Genomic DNA, 15,622 nt, shown 5'->3' on the forward strand with positions numbered 1-15,622 from the left:
GGGCACCGGCAGGGCTCTGCTGGGGTGGCCCACCGTCACTGCCGCTGTCACTGTCACGGCGGGTGGCACTTGCCTTTGCTGCTCTGTGCTTCAACTGCTGCGATAGCATCCATCTAACACAGGGCTTATGCAACACCATCCCAGGTTACTCCATGATGCTCTTTGCACAGAGCTACAGCACTGGGCTGATGCTGAGGTATGATTTTGATTGCTAATTAAGGCAGCAATCTCTACACCTTCACAAAAAAGGGAGTTTAGGTTTGTCCAAGAATTGCTTGGGACGATTTAGCAGTGTTAATTCAAAGAGTCATCCACTCCCCAAGGCTGTCTTGGGGACCTGACGAGAGCCAGCTTGGGTTTGGCAGGCAGGGCTGCTTGGGGTCGCTCACCCTGCGCATCAACTAACCAGCGTAGGGGAAGCTAAAAACTGACCGCAGGCCCGTGGTGGTGGTGAAGATGGACTTGGCAGGTGGAGCTGGGCTATGAAGTCCACGCAGACATTCATCCATAAGCATCCTCAAAGCTGTTGGGTTTCGGTTCTGGGTTTACCCCCACCTGGGATGCAAACACACACGAAAGCAAAGCTTTGGGCTGTGTCCAAACACCCGGAGCGGAGCAGCCAGGCTGAGCTCATCCCTGGGAGCGGGCACCAGGGCTTTCCTCCCCGGGGCAAGCACGGCCCCGGCCTCCCCTGGCACCTCCCTGAGCTGCTGCCGCACGCTGGGGCCACCTCCCCGCAGCCACAGCTCGGCTGCAGAGCCGGCACCCTTGGCAATTTGGGGAAGTCCGGGCCTCGTGCAGCTCTGTCCCACCCCGTGTGCTCCCACGATGCTGCTTCCCGGTGCTGCTCCCCTCAGATCCCGCCGGCTGGGAGCCAGGAGGGGAATTTTTGCTCTTGTTCCTCAGCAGCTGTGTGTTCCCCCGCAAGGGCGCAGCGTGCCGGCTGCCTGCCCGCTCACTGCGCTGCTGGCACGTGCTGCCCAGGGAAAGCACACCCTCTTCCCAAACTGGTGCAGTGAGGATCCTGGCTCATTTTGTGGCCTCAGAGGGAACTCCAGGCTGCACAAGGCTGGGGGATGAGCCCTTGTGCTGTTGTATTATGACAGCCCTGTGTCCTTGGAAGAGGGGCCTGGCTATTCCTGCTGCAGATCCAGGTGGAGACTGTAAAAGGGGTGCTGGTAGCCCCGGGGACCCAACGTGCTTCGTGCACCATTGTGTGCCAAAGTGCGGTCTCCCTGCTGGAAAACAGGAGTAGGAGCCAGAGTTCCGGGACTCAGCATGGAGACGGCCCCGCCATCCACCTGAGCCCTGCCTGGCAGCTCAGCAGAGGAAACGTGTGCTGAGGGCTGCTGGGGACCGGCCGTTTCCTCCGCTGGGTTTTCCCTTCTCTCTCTTTGCCCTATTTAAGAATATAAAGATCAGTGGAGGAAAGCTTGGCCAGCGTGGGGCAAGGGCTGTGCAGAGCTGTGGGTCCTGGTATGGGGCTGTCCTCCCCATGTGGGACCACCCTGCCCACCTCCCTCTCTCTCTTTTTGGCCATAGATGCTGCACCGGCCCCAGGCCACGCAGCGTCCCTGGCTCCGCACTTTGAGCTCGCTTTGTGCTTCCCGCGGTGGGAAGAGGCCGGATCCTGGCGCAGCGGTCGGGCTGCGCTCCTTCCTGATATGCCTGTGCAAAGTCAGCAGTGCTTTAGCAGCGGGGATCTGGCCCTCTCTGCACGCCTCGCTGCCAGCTTCTCCATGAGTAATGACACAAACGTGCTTCTCGCCCTGTCCCCAGCGCTGGGCTGCTCACCGGGGCGTTCGCAGGCTCCGCTCTCGCTTCCCCGTCTCTGTTTTACATCAGAGCAGCTCCCGTCCGTCTGTCTGTCTCCTTTTCTCCCCCCGCCCCCGACGCAGCTTCCAGACGGTGTTAAATGCCCAAAAGAAGCAGCGAGCCAGGCAGGCGGGCTGTAGGCAGATCTGGGGTCAGGCAACCCCCCCAGCAGCACATCCCAAATGCCAGCTCTGCATCCCCACCGAGGTGACAATAAGGACATTTGCTAGTTGGCAAGCGCTGAGAGCTAATCCTGACCCCGAGTGCCAGGAAGCCACCTGGGGACTCGCTGAGAGGGTGAAAAGTATTGACAGGCTCCCCTGAATGTGGGGGGCACCGAGGGGGGCCAGAGCAGCCCCCGAGCTGGTGGCACCCGCTGTCACCTTCACTGATGTCGGGGGATCAGCCACACCAGCGTCCCGTCCCGGCTGTGCTGGAGAAGGGCTGGCTCTGCTTGCAGCGATCCCAACAGCTCAGCCCCAGCCAGGCACCTGATGGGTAACCCTCAGCCTGAAATTGGATGGAGGAGGGATACACTTGGATGAAAAAAGGGGCTTTTCCCAGAAGACGAGAGCCCTGCACTGCCCCATGTGCTCCCACGCTGCTGCCAGGTGTTAGAGGACAGATGTTACAGCTGTGGGCACAACGGATCGGCACATGGATAGTGGGATCCTGGAAACTTTGCACTGGCAGCCTAATTGCTCGTTTGCTGTGGGTCTCCACAGTAAAATACTTGTCTTAAAAGCAGCCCCTGGAGCTGTAGGGTTGTTCTGAGACACGCTTGGCTGGTCACACTTGAGAGGTGGGCAAAGCGCTGGGTTTTGGCTGCCCCCAGGGGATAACTTGGACAGAGCGATGCAGCCGGTGAGGGGTGACCGTGGGTGCTGCCAAACCCCTGCTGCGGTGCTGCCCATGTGGGGAGGCTTTGCGGCTGGGAAGTGGGTTCATGCCGAGCTGTAGTTACGAGGAAAGGAAATGAAAATAAAAGCATGGTATTTCCAGCCATCTCCTCACATGCCCGAAAATGTGGTGGGATGGCTGTCTTCGTCAGCACGCCTATGGAGCCTGTCCCGCTCCACGAGCCCAACCTGGAGAGGGAGAGGAGTGGAAACAGCATGAAAATGGAGCGTTATTGGGAGGGAGGCATTAGGGGAGCTCAGAGACAAGGGGAGATGGTGGAAAATTCCCTGCTTGTTTGGGGCCCCAGACCTGTACAGCCTCATGTGGGTGGTCAGTGCAACGTGAGGAGCCCACAAAGCCAAAAAAACACCTTGAAGAGTTCATGGAGGGACCCCAGAGCATGGGCAGTCACGTACCCCAGTGCCATCCCTCTTCCCCAGGCTGACTGGCATGTTTGGAGGTGTGGGGGACACTGGCCCTTGCAGCTGGGAGGCTTCCCAGCCAGCTGTGCCACAAAGGATGTGTCTCTCTGCCGCCACATTACCCAGGCAACATGCTCATCCATGCAAAGAACTGGTGCAGACAAATGACTGAGGTACTCTGGGGCTTTTACTGCTGAGAAAAAGGGTGATTGTTAGCATTCGAGCTGGGATGCTCTGCTCTGGTCTGCAAAGTGAGGGTTGCTGGTCAGAGCCATACTTTATTGGAAAGTGGGACAGAAGTTGAAGATGAACTGCCAGTATTTGGCTTATTCAGGAGTGTTTGAATGCCAGTAGACACATCTGTTGTGCAAGACACGTGTTAATAAAGTGCCTTTTGCAGATGGATGGAGATGGGAAGCAGTTTTGTATGGCTCTGAAAGGTCCAGGGAGCAACGTGCAATCAACAATCTGAGTGGAAAAGCCATTGGGATGGAGAAGAGTGTGTGCTGTTTCTCCTGTCGGTCTCTGGGAGTCCTGTGGTACTCAGGGACCCATCTGGGGAATTAAAAGGCAAGGAAAAGGCAGGGCATTCCTGAGGCAGAGCCCGTGTGCACACCACCACGGTGTGGGAACCGGCTCTTGCAACACTCTCTGGCCAAAATCTGCCCCGGTCACCGGTGCTGAACGCCCTCCCAGGTGGCGTCCCCAGTCCGTGTGGTGCCCGAGGGCAGCAGGGCTCACAGCCACGCCAGAACAGACGTGCCTTTCCCTCAGTCAGGTGCGGCGGCTTCGGTATCAGGATTTCCACTTGCTCACGCCAAGCCGTGAGGACCCCTCCTGCAGCCCCCAGCCCCAAACCCCCCCGCCTGCCACCACAGGATGAGCTTGGTGGGACTCCTCTGCCCTCATCCCAAGGGTATCGGGGGTCTGTGCAAGGGTCACCCCCCACAGAAGGAGCATGTCATGGCTTACCCAAACCCTGTGGGGGCGATCCAAGCAATGGGGTCAGTTCGATGATGTTTTTCACCTCCTCCTGTAGTGCTGGGTCCCCCGTTAAGCTGGGGGTGAGACAGCACCCTGAGAAAGCATTTGTGCATTTGCATCATAAGCTATGTGGGAAAGACACCCCCCCCCCACGCCCCCAGGAGCCATACGGGTCCTTGCCCCAAACCCCTCTTGCAGACGGCGATGCTCAGCATCCCTGGGGAGCGGCAGCAGGGAGAGGCCAGCCAGAAGGGTGAGGAATGTGCGGTTAGCTGGAGGCTCCTCCGCCTCGGTGGCAGGGGCGGGGACGGTCCCCCCCAGCGCAGCGGTGCCGGTGGTCCCTGGCACAAGCAGCCCTTTAAGGGCTGGCAGGTTGCACGGCTCAATCCTCCCTTTTTCTGACCCGCTGGCAGAGTGGGGTGATAGGCACTCATGCTGGACCTGGAGTCATTTCCAAAAGTGGTATTTCTCTCCAGCCCTCCCTCTTAGAAAAATCAAACCCTTCCCGGCAGAAAGGGAGATGCTGGGCAGAAGCCTGCGAGAGGGGACAACTGACGACATCTACTGTGGCAGGGACATGGGATGTGGGAGATGGGACACAGGACACAAGGACCCTTCCTTCCAACAGACCCTTTGAGATGCCAGAATGGCTGATGATGCTTATTAGGATTAATAAGTATTAATTATTAATAGCAATAATAATTTGACTGCCTATGTACAAGATTTTTTTTCAGCTTTAAACTTCAAACTCTTTTAGAAAAAGAATAGTCAGATTCTCTAAGGCTGTACTACAGATGGAGAAACTGAGGCAAGGAGGGGACGGAGGCCATCACAGCATCCGCCTGGCCAGCCAGCAGCACTGGGAGAGGACAGCCCTGCAGGGACAGGGCACAGGGGCTCTCCTGCCAGCAGGAGAAGCCCCCGGGCTCTCACCCCATGGTGGGATCGGTGCTGAGCTGAGCTTGCAGCCTCTTCTCCTAAGCCCTGGATCAGACTGCATTTCAAAAATGCTCTTAAGTGCTGCAGCAGCCCAGCAAATGGGACAAGGACTGGAGAGAAAGATGTAGCTGGGGCCTGGCTGCAATCCCTGCAGGAGCCCGGGGATGCCAGCAAGATAATGAGAAGGGATGTTAAACATTACTGCAGTCACAGGACTATTTATCTGACACGAACAGAGGCAGCCAGGAATCCTCCAGGGTGCACAGCTCAACTTAGACCCCATTAAAGTTCCTTTTATTCCCTGTGTTTTGGCTGACGTTAAAACAGCGCCTGAATTGCTCCTGCGGGAGCCGGCTTCCACGCCTGGCGTCAGGTCTGCTGCTCACTCCGGCCAGCGGCTGCGGGGCTGGGCTGCCTCCGTTTTGCCCGTGTCCCCTGCGCCCCCAGGTACCCCCAGCACCCAGCCCGGGGCAGGGATGGGCAGCCCCAAAGGGCAGGGGACCGCAGGTGCGGGCAGAGCATGCAGGAGAGGAACTGATGCTCCCCCTTTGACGCCAGGCATCCCGGGACTCGGAGGGCTCCCGGCTCTGGCAGGGCTGTGCGGGACGGGGAGAAGAGCCAGAGCCAGGAGGGAGAAGCTGAAGAGGCTGTTTTTGCAGGAGGCAGGCTCGGGCTGCCTGCATGCAGCCACCTTCCCAGCACCGGGGCTGCCAGGAAAGGATCTTCCTGTGCTCTGAGATTTTCTGGGGGATTTTTTTTTCTATCCTGAAATAGGAGAAAAACTGAGAAAACTAGCCGAGATCATGCTGTACCTGCACAGCCCTGGGTGGGAGCACAAAAGCCTGAGCAGAGCCTCCCACTGTCATCACTTCCAAACATGAGCCAGCTTTTTAAAGAGCTTACCTTTCCAAACAAAACCTGTTGCAAACTAGAAATATGTTTAGTTGGTGGTGGTGGTGGGGAATATGCCAAAATGAGACAGTTCTGAAACTTTCCAAACATTTTTTGGACCCCTGAGTGCCAGCTCCCGCCCCACGCCTCCCTGCCACCCGCTCTCAGACGTGGCTTTGGGGCTACAGAAGGACCATGGCCCGCGACAGCAGTGACGCGGAGATGCTTTATACAACTGCACTTTATATGGCCAAGCCAGGTGCCTGCAGCAGTGCCGGGGGGATGCCCAGCGAGCGCAAGGTGCCACCACACCACCATCACCCACTCCTGCCCACTGCCTGCATCCGTGAGCAGGATCCGGGCGCTGTTCCCCAAGGCAGGGCAAGGCAGGAGGGCAGCAGGGCGGGCAGAGGACAGGGAATTCAGATTCAGAAGTGGAACAGACAATGTTCAAGCCATCGTGTCAGTGTGCAGTGATGAGCCGGGGCTGCTTCAAAAGGAACCAGCTTTAAATGGATCAAGCCCCGAGCCAAAAGCATAAACACTAGGAGGAAGTTTGGCTGAAGTTAAATCATGTTTTATTTAAAAATCTCCCTCTCCCTGTTGTAAGATGGAAACTCTCCATCTGAAAAGTGAAACTAAGATTGGAAACAGTCCGCAGTCATTAAGTTTATACTGCCTTTTTTTTTTTTTTTTCTCTCTCCAGCTTCTCAAGTAAAATATCAACTGGCTCCACTGTCAGGGACAGGAAACATTAGTAATAAGTTCATAGATTTACATTTTCCCCAGGGAAATACAGGAATATCTGAGATCAAAAGTTGGAGAAAGGAGTTATTTTTATACAGAGAGATTTGCAACCAGCATTCATTGGGGGGAGTAAATAAATTACAGGCCCTTCACTTTGGGGTTGTTTAAGTTCTTTTTCTTTAATGCCGTCCCTTTTAACTACTGTAGAGAGTCTGTCAGGACTTACACAGAGCAGAGAGACTTCCCTGCCTGCAAAAAGGGCGATTATGCTGCAAAAAAGAGTTAGTCACTGCTATTAGTTGTCAGAGGCGCACATCACGTACCGGTCAGCCCATGAGTGGCTGTCAGAGTGGCTCAGGGCAGGACAGGGGACAGGCCAGCTGGGCATGGAAGGGCAACGCAGGGACATGGCTCCGCTGGCCAAAAAGGTGCATTTTGGGTCTGTTAGACCCACGGGAAATGATACTGATGCCGGAGCTGGGCGTGGTGGGATGCGCAGCAGCAGGGCTGTTTGGACCTCGCCCCTCCCAGCCCCGCTCAGGGCAGTTCAGTCAGGACAAGGTGATGGCCACGGGCGCCCTGGTCTCCAGGCAGGTGGGGACGGCCCTGTGGGCTTTGCTGCCGCCCAGGGTTGTCCTCATCGCAGCCCGGCGGGTGGCTTGCAGCATCCCTGGCACATCGGGGCCCCGCTCTCTCCTAAGGGTTCCCGGTTCATCAGCACCAAGCAGGCACCCCAGCCCAGGCACAACATCCCCTCCATGCAGGGTCCGCTGCGGCAGCCCCCTGCTCCCCTGGGACCCCCACCACGGGGGACCGGAGCTCCCGGCGTCCGTGTCCCTCTCGCCCCGGAGCGGGGTCACCTGCTGGGGCTGAACCGTGCCGGCAGGGTCTGGGGTGGCAGGGAGCCAGTCCCAGTTGTGGTGCAGACACTGGAAACTTTGACCAGGCGTTTCGTCTCGTGTCATCAATTAAAGATGAGGCACTCGCTGCCTGTGCAGGATAATGAATGATGGTTTTAAGTACAACTGGAAAAACAATAAAATACTCTATTAGGGTGACACAGCTGTGAACAATGAACATTAAACAACTTCACGGCTCACGGAGCTGCTGCAGCAACACTTAGTCCTGGCGTTTGACAGATTCCTGTTTGGAGTGCGCCTTGCAAAGTGACTCTCCATCCAGCCCAGGCGCAGAGGGCTGGGAACCACTCTCTCCTTCGCCTGCTTAAAAATACATCCACATAAAACATACTTTAAGAATCCCTTAAGGTTCATTAATGTCACAAGCAGGGGAGGAGAAAAGAGTTGGAAGGCCTTGAAGTACATGTCGGAAACACTCCAGAGAAAACTGTAAATGCTGCTGGGATGAACTGCAGGCTCTGGAGGATCAGTCGCGCTGGAAGACTATTTATTTTCCAGTCTATTTTAAACACTGGACTGTTTCAGATAAGAGTTGCCTGTGGTGGCAGACAGGATCGTGGGACTGGTGTGCAGGAACTCATGCCAGATTCATTTCTGGGGAGTATTTCCTCCCTGCCTTGATAAATCTGCCTTGTCTGCTGTACCAGGTTACTTCCTTTTGAGTTCTCTCTCCTTATTATTACTTATTAAAATTGCCTGCTTGGGCTTCATGCAACATCCTGTACGAACAATTCATCCTTCTTGTTATCTCAAAGCTGACAATTCCCACCAGGGCCAGAGAGGGTGGGTGGAAAAATGCCTTGAGAAGAAACAGAAATGGCCATCCCTTATTGCGAGGCTGGAGGAACCACACTGGGGAGGCTGGAGAGGGCAGGAGATAAGTGGGGACTTTCCCCCTTCAGAGACAAAACCATGAAAGGGAAGAAAAGAAGGAGAAATGAAGCCGGCAGCACCGATGAGCATCCTCCCTTGCTGCACTGGTGCTGGGGTCCCAGGCTGGTTTTCAGAGAGGTCAGTGAGCCTCCCGTGACCTGACCTTGCAAACTCTCCCCCTTCCCTAGATCTTATCTACGAAATCGCTCTCAGGTTACAGGACTTGTTCAGTGCTGGGCTTTTAACTCCCTGGGCAGCGCGAGAGGTGACCGCAGACGGCAAACCCACATCTTCCCTCTGCACCTCCCAGCACGGCCGTGCAGGAGAGGCCCGGCTGGGGTCACCGGCCCCTGGACTTTGAAACTTCACTGCATCCCTTTCTGCAGGGAACAGATACAGCGTTTCGGTGACCCGGAGCTGTGTGCAGGGGGAAGGTTTGGGGAGTCAAGCTGCTGGCTGCAGCCGGACGCTTGTTCCTCCAAGTGGGAAGCAAATGGCACGAGTGCTGGGGACGCCGCACCGGAGCTGCGCTGGGGACAGCTCTCCTCGCTCTCACAGCCTCCAGGGCTTCATCCCCAACAGCACGAGCTGTCGGGAGGCAGCTGCCCGGCCCTCATCTCACGCAGTCCTCTTGGCCTGATGGAGCTGAAAAGTTCAGTTTGGCTCCTCCGAGTGCAGGGCGTTGCCTCAGGGAAGCTGCACTTGCGTATTAGACCATTTCCACCCTGAACATCACTCAAGGGGGACAGAAGCAGCTCCCCTGTCTCCATCCTGCCAGCACTCCCCAGACCTGGCCTGCAGCAGCCAGGCTGCATCCAGCCCCTCCGCCGGCTCCCAGCCTGAGTGGTCCCTGCCCAAAGCAGCCTTTGCTCCAGCACGTGCCCTCCGTCCCCAGCCTGGGCACCACAGCCCCGCTCAGAGGACGGCGCTGCCCTGCGCATGTGGGCTTAATCACAGAGCATCTGCTTCCCATTGCGGCCGCCCAGGGCAGGTTTCCCCTCGCAGCCTCCTGCGAGGGTGCTAATTTTATATAGGCAGGCTGCCTTCAGCACGGCCGTTGGGAGAGCTGCGGGGCTGGGCAGCAGCGGGCAGGGATGGGGGGGGGGCTCTGTCCTGGGCAGGGGAGCGGGATGGAGGGGGCCAAGGCAGTGCAGAGGGGGAGAGGGTCCTCTTCCCACTGGGGTTATGGGGAAACTGGAAGCAAGTCTCAGAAACGCTTGGCCCGGCATGGCAGCGTGGAGGGGTGCCAGGGAACTATTTTCAGAACCCTCACTCATGGTAACATCCCAAGCCCGGGGTAACGCTAGCCCAGTACCACTGACACACGCTGACCTGTCTGAAAGCGGGAGGGTTTTGCGAGACAACTCCTCGCTGCTCAGTGATGGGCAGCCCCAGCGCCAGGCAGGCATCTTAACTAGCAGTTCCTGGCCACAGCTCACAGAAATGGCAAATGCTGCTGTGCCAAATGACAGATAACTCCTCCAGACGTTTTGGAGCAGCCTCTGGAAAACAGCCTCTTCAAGGGAGTTCAATTTTGGCTTTCTAATTTGAGGGTCCCCAAATTGCTTTTGGAAGCATTAGCCATTATTATTTTCCTTCTTTCTGTCTAATCCCAGTACTTTCCCCAATGCTCGGTGATAACAGGCGTCCGAGTGCTTCCTGCTCCCCAGGAGGGGCTGCGCACCATCACCCTCCCCAGGTCCCATGCTGTGGTGGTCACCATTACTGTGCCAAGTGCTGCCGTCACTCTCCATCCACAGGCAAGCGCAGGCGATGCCGAGCTAGAGGAGACCCGGCAGCACCTTAGCAAGGGGCAGGCGAGCGCAGCAAACCCGAGCACTGGCACAACCGGTGCGGGAGCTCAGTGCCGAGCGATGCCAAGGGCCCGCAGAACCGGCCAAGCGCCTGCCTGCGGGAGGAGAGGCAAGAAGGAGGTGGCTGTGATGGGGTGGGGATAACCCCGTCCCCGCAGCCGGGCGCTGCTGACAGCAGCACGTCGCTCTCTGAGAGCGCTTCGGGCTGTGTGAGGGAAACCTCAGGGCATTTTGATCTGCGCTGGGGCTCCTTGACGTAAAGCAGGAACTGGGCGAAGGGCAGCCGCGGGATGAGCCCTTCTGCTGTCCCAGCAGCGCCGAGCAGCGAGGCAGCGCTGCCCTTGCCAACGGGGACCGAGGGGGCACCTGAAACGTATGTGCGTGACCAGGCAGGGCTGGGCTGCCCAGGGATCAGAGGTCCTGGTGTCATCTGCTTTGGGGGATGCTTTGCATCCGCCTCTGCCCTCCCTCGCAGAGCCACCAAGGGCCATGGCAGACCTCCGTGGTGCAGGGCTGGGGCTGGCTCCTGCTTGGCAGCGCACGCCTGGCCCAGCACTGGGAGCCTGGCTGGGGGGTGACAGACCTTGAAGTGTCTGCATCCCATTTAACGGGGGAAAATGGATCACAGGAAGTGAAGCAGCCAAGCCTGGCACAGCTAAGAAAGCTCAAGCCTGTGCCTTAGCTAGAATGAGACCATGTTGGCAAGACCCCACGCAGCACAACAGCAAATGGGACCCTTGCGAGGAGTCCTTCATGATGCACTGGAAATTCTCCCCACAGCATTGCACCCAGAGGCCAGTTTAAATACCTGCTGGCAGTAGTTCCCTGGGTTAGCATCCAGCTCTCTTATCCGTCCTCCACCAAGAGACAGCTAAACCTTGGGCAAAACACACCCGGCAAGCGTGCGTGCAAAAATCAGTCTGCAAACCCGGTCAGCTTTGGCCACTGCAAACCACCCCTGGAGAAAGTTTCCAAACCAGAGCAGAGCCCTGTGCGCAGGGCAGGCAGGCCATGCCGCCGGCTTGGAGTGGGACTGAGCACTGCGAATGAGAGCATCTTTGTGCGGCCCCTCTGGCTGGCGTGGTGCATATGGTCCCTATTTATTTGACGACTTTGCTGCTGGATTGCTTTCAGAATAGTTTTCTGCAATTACTTGAAGTTTCCTCAGTGCAGATTGGGAGTAAAACTTGTGCTTCGGGAGATAAACTGCAGACCGTTTGGCATCAAGGGAAGCTGTTAATTTGCCAGCAGCAGAGGCAGAGGGAAAATGAGAATGAAGAGAGGTAATTCATTCCCATCGCGGCTTGGTTTTGAAAGAAAATAGGGGCTGTGGGCTGTAGAGACGCAACTAGAGCTGGTTATTAATGGCTCAGTGCTGAGGCCAGGCCAGCAGAGAGAAACCTGCAGCTGGCAGAGCCCTGAGCCGAGGTATGCAGGGCCAGCGGGTCCTGGGCCTCCCCACGGGGCTGCTGGAAGGGTACCCTGGGAGGGCGCCGGTCCTGGTGCATCTTCTTGTGTCTTGGCTTGTCTGCTGCGCATGCCTGCTCCCCGTCACCGGGCTCAGAGAGCTCCTTACGGCCGCAGCTGCAGTATGATATTCTCCACTGTGCATAGTGCATGTGGAGATGACATGGCATGACCAAGGATGCAGAGTCGGTGTTGGAGTCGGGATGCAATACCTGCACCTCCTCGGCTGTTCCTTGCGCTGTTGACCTGCCCTCGCTCGGTGCCACGAGGTGTTTTTGCAGGTCCCCCCTATCTGAGGCTCCTACTGCTGTGGTGGGGAAACAGCTCCAGGTGCCCAGGAGCCCGGGACTCAGGGCTCGGCGCATGGGGCTCACCGTGGGGACTGCTCTCAGCGTGCCTCTGCCACGCTGGGCCAGCCAGCCAGGAGGATGCTTTCAGGGAGGATGCTCGGAAGGTGACAAGGGGAGGGCTGGGGGTGCCCCTGGCGTGGCCATGTGCGAGCAGCTCCTTGGCACACGTGTGTACCAAAGCCCCTCTCTGCTCTTCCGCTTACTGATGTTATCCTCCGGCCGTGAGCTGGAGCACGCCAGGAAAGCTTTCTGCATCTGCCTCGCCTGCACTCGCAGCCTCCCCCATGCTCCCTCCCACCTTTATTTATGGGACAGCTATTTCCTTTTGGGGAGAAGCAGCCAGTATTATGAAATGGCAAAAGAGTTTGAATGAAAACAAGGTGTTTGCTTAAATCATGAAAGATTTGGACTTTCCTGTAGGTGATGGTGTGTGACCCCTCAAACTTCCCGTCCAAGGGCTGCCCTGCAGCCAGCGAGGACCGCAGTCCCTGTCCCTCATGCATGTGCCAGCCGCTCTTTCGGCACGGTGCTGCCTGGCCGTTCCTGGGATGCTCCAAAGTCTGTTTGAGGGAAACCAGTTGCCATCTACCATGGTGTCTGCATTTAAAAATTAGCTCTCGGGTCTTGGGCTGAGTCACAAGTACTAATAACTCTTAATTTTTACAGCAAATGGGGGCCCCACGTCGCTGCCCTTCAGCCTGGTGGAAGTGGCGATGGAAGGCTGTTGCTGTAAAGTGAGGGTTTGGGGGGGGAAATTTGGATGATATTGATCACAGACTGCAGCTGCCGTAACCAGGGCAGTAAACTTTCCTACCCAGGTACTTCTTTTGACCTAAAATAACTTCTGTGCTTAGGCTGCATCTTTCTGAAGTCTGAGCAATGGTTATTTTTATGGGGGAGGGAACACCCCCTAGCCCAGCTCCTCCTGCAGCAGCACGGCATGAAGGAGGCATCCGGCCGATGGACGCCCTGGCGAAGGAGGACGTGGGGTGGGCGAGGTGCCTGCGGGCTGGTGTCCCGCCAGGGGCTGCGGCAGGATGAGGCCCCAAGCACCAGCCTTGTGGCAGCCTCACATGTGGCCATAGCTGAGGATGCCGTGGCCGTCGTGGTGGTGGGATTTGGGGGACCAGGTCCCTGCAGGCCACAGTAGCCCAATGGCTTTGAAGCCAACGGGGTGGGCAGGACATGGGGAACACTTCCCAGCCCCGTGGTGCTACCCCAGCTGGGCACCTCTGCGTTGACTGGGAGCTCCCTGCACCTCCGGGTTTGCTCCATCACCACCTTGAATGGAAGCAGATACCTTTATTTATAGAGGAAGGGCTCCGTTTCGCTTCCTGCCCCTCTCATCGGCAAGTTGCCGGTGGGGCGGGGGTAGGTCCCACGCCGGCTGTTCGCCCCTCGGTCCCGCCGCCCAGCGCTGACATCCTTTCCTGACACACATCGGTTTCCTGCGCACAGTTCTCGTGCCACTTCCTACCCCGCTTCAGTTTCCACTGAGCACTGCGTGTCACAGAGCAGAGGATGGGGGTGAAATTTGAAAAATAGAAAAAAAGAAAAAAAAGAAAATATTTTAAAAAGAAGAAAAAGAAAAAAAAAAAAAGAGCAGCTTTTCTTTCTGTGAACCGAAGTGAGGCGCAGGCTGTGCAGGTGGTGCCCATCCTGCCCCCCAAGAGCCTCCCCGGCACCAGCTCACCCATCGCGTCCAGCCAGGTGAGGAGGGGTCACGTCCCCAGTCGTGGCCGCCTAAGGTTTGACACCAAAACTCTTTTGTTCCCTGGTTAACAGCCTGATTTCTGAGGTTGGTGAGAAGGGCAGGTGCTCTGCACCCCTGCACATCTCCGAGCTGCTGGGGCTGGGGGCTGCCACCCCTGTCTTGGTTTTAGGGTGGTGGGGGGCCGCAGCGGTGGGATCGCTCCCCCGCCCCACCCGCTGTGGGGCCACTCTCCAAACCCATTTTCTGCCTCTTCGGGAAAGCGGGAAAAGCGATCAATGGCTCCAGTCCTGTCTTTAGAAAGTGGATTAGGGCCAGTGAATAGGAACTGTCTCTCTAATGAAGTGCTATTACCAACAGGCTAATTGAGTAATGACATAATGCAGGCCCTTGAAGCTCTTTATAACGGGCCATGACTCTGTGCCGTGACACACCGCCACTTCCTCGCCCTGCCCCGCTCTGCCTCCAGTGCATCGCCGGCAAAGGCGGCTTAATGTGCAGCACCGTCCTCCCCGGAGCGGCCACAGACAAAGTGTCGCCAGCATAACCCTGCGTGGAAAATGCGGAGGTGGAGGGGAACCCGGATTAATTAGCTCAGGAGACGCCAATCTTCTCGCATGTGAAATGTGAGCCTTTTTATTGAGAAAAGTAAAACAGGCCTCGCATTGCTTTCAGGGAGCCCAGTAAAACAGAAGGTGATCCATAAATATGTATGTTATGCTGGATTTAAAATACTTTCTGATGATTTTCTAGGCAGATCTCCAATAAGTTACAGCACAGCATTGCTATTGTAAAACCGTCGGCACAGGCTGGTAACTCCTGCGCTTATTGTGGGGAGGACACGGGTCGCTGCTGTGCGCGTGCTTGTGTCCCTTGTGCCAAAGTGTTCATCTTCGGGGGAAGAAATTAAATACAACAGCTTTACGGTTTCCATTTTTAACCCACTGCCGCTAACGGAGCGGGTTGTGAAGCGCTCGGGGCTCTGGCGAGGGTGTCCCTGCAGAGGGGCTGTGTGGCCGCCCCGGCCTCGTGCTCAGCGTCACCTGCCTGCCTGCACCCGCCTGCGGACAGGCACCCGCTCCCACCCACGCACGGTGGCCCCCAAAGCTTTCCCCATCGTCGGGACCAGCTGAGAGTGAGAGGAAACAACCATTTAACCCACAAGATCAGGCTTGTCCGCCCCTCCGTGGTCTCCCGAACCCCCACGAGCGCAGCCGGGCGCTGGCCATCCTCCCGCCAGCCGCAGCCACGACACTTGCGCAGGGGACATAAAGAGTCGGAGGGTGAGACAGCCCCGGGAAGGTGTTTCTCAGCCCTGTGGGGTGAGCAGAGCTGTCCCGTGTGCTCGGGGCGAGCAGTTTGTGCCCGCTTCGCCCAGGAGGAAACAGGCCTGAGTTCTGAGCAGCGAGGCGTGCGCCCGGGCCATTTTGGCAGGTGGCCGATGCCGGGGCACGGTGCAGCCGTGAGGCATCGCCCTTCGCCCCGCCGGCGCGGGGACGGGCAGGGAGGAACTCACAGGCAGCGAGGCCGGGGAGAGGCGATGCCATCAGAAAGGCGAACGCAGACGGCGGCAAGACCACAGTGATGCTGCAATCCAGACGGCCTGCATCTGCAGGGAGAAATCGTCTTTATTTTAATCCTTCGGCCTCGCTCCCCTTCCCCAGGTCTTCCTGGCTCTCCCTCTCCACATTTTCCACGCTCTTTGTCTCCATGGGAAGACTCGCACCTCCCCAGCCCCACGCTATCAGTTCATCATCTGATTAAAGATTAATTTGAGATTATTGCTTGT

The sequence above is a fragment of the Grus americana genome, chromosome 17 (genome assembly GCF_028858705.1).
Source record: "Grus americana isolate bGruAme1 chromosome 17, bGruAme1.mat, whole genome shotgun sequence".
Lineage (NCBI taxonomy): Eukaryota > Metazoa > Chordata > Aves > Gruiformes > Gruidae > Grus > Grus americana.